Source organism: Trichechus manatus, unplaced genomic scaffold (assembly GCF_000243295.1).
Source record: "Trichechus manatus latirostris isolate Lorelei unplaced genomic scaffold, TriManLat1.0 scaffold00176, whole genome shotgun sequence".
Lineage (NCBI taxonomy): Eukaryota > Metazoa > Chordata > Mammalia > Sirenia > Trichechidae > Trichechus > Trichechus manatus.
The window spans coordinates 1647129-1648537 of NW_004444112.1; positions in this window are offsets into that span (position 1 = coordinate 1647129).

Sequence of the window (1409 nt, forward strand, 5' to 3'; positions counted from 1 at the left end):
GTTATTAGAAACTAAATCAGGCCAAACTGAACTATAGTTTATCATTGGACAAAACCAGCCATTTGACAAGGGTCGCAGAGAGAGGAGTCCGGGAGGCATCACGTGATTGACGGGTTATCTGTTTCTGGAAAAAGCAATACCCGCAGGGCCAGAGGGCCTCCAGGGCGGAAAGGAGGACACTTTCTGATGAGCAGCAGAATTGCAAACATTGAGATCTGTACAGCCCTCTACCACCCTCATGCACTGGGGATTCTCAACTTCTTATAAAGTCACCTTCGCCACCACTCTTGCTATTCCAGATGTTGGTTTTATGTGGCGCCAATTCCCTGTAGAAGTGAGAACAGACAGCTGAGAGACAAAGTAAAAGAAAAGAAATGGTCCTGGGCCGGCCAAGCACAGCTTTTAACAGTGTACTTGCTGTGCGTGGGGAAAGAGGCCCTGTGCCCTGGCCTAGAAAACCCAAAGAATGAAGGGCAGGTTACTTGTTTGCGTCTCAGAGTGTTTACACATGTTTTCAGGCAGTTGGGGACTAATGAGAACGGTATTACAAAAAGACCAAGGGTCACCACGAGTGAACACCGGCCTGTAAGTAAAACACCAGAGGCAAAACCGAGGGCTGCTGTTTGCCAGCCAGCCCTGAGTAAACTGTAACAGACAATTTGAAAGCAACAGCACTACTTGAGCCAAGAGAGAAAATCCGAATCCTAGGAGAAGCCTCCCATTTTCCTGGCACTTTCTTACAGTATCTTTAGCAATGGGGGCTGGAAAATGTGTTCTCCAAGCTTATTGCTTGAAACACGAAGGTCTTCCATAACTAGCTAGAAAACACGCGTCCCTTTGAAAGGAGCCTTTGAAAGGAGTCGTTTTGTGCTGAAATTCAGCTCCTGGGTCCCTGACCTGGGCGCAAGTTGGAGATTGCTGCGACAACTGAGGGGTGGGAAAGAACTTGCTGCTAGGAGGGAAAGGAGCCCTGGGTTTTTCATATATTATTTTTAGACCAAATTCAGTCGCCTTGAGGGCAGTGTCAGCCCTATGGTAGTGAATCGGTGGCGGGTCTTCTGGTCACAGTGGAGGCCGCGAATCCGGTCCCGGCTCGGGCACTGGTCTTTTCTCTGGTAGCGTGAGTCTGCAGGCGAGCTCCCGCCGAAACAGACCGGGCAGACTTTGAAGGGCGGAAGGCCCGACCCTGCCCGCGCCGCTGCGGGGATGGAGGGCGACAGGCGCCGGGGTCCGCGGCCTTTTCCCGCGCCGCCGGCCCTCCGCGCCCTTGGACCCCGAGCGCAGGGCCGGGTCCCCCTCCTCGGTCGCGGTGGCCGCGCGTTGCGCGAGCCAGGCCCAGTGGGTGCCCGCAGAGAGTTTATTGCAAACTCGGAAGCGGGCGGCGGCGCGTGTTTATACAACCCGGAAAC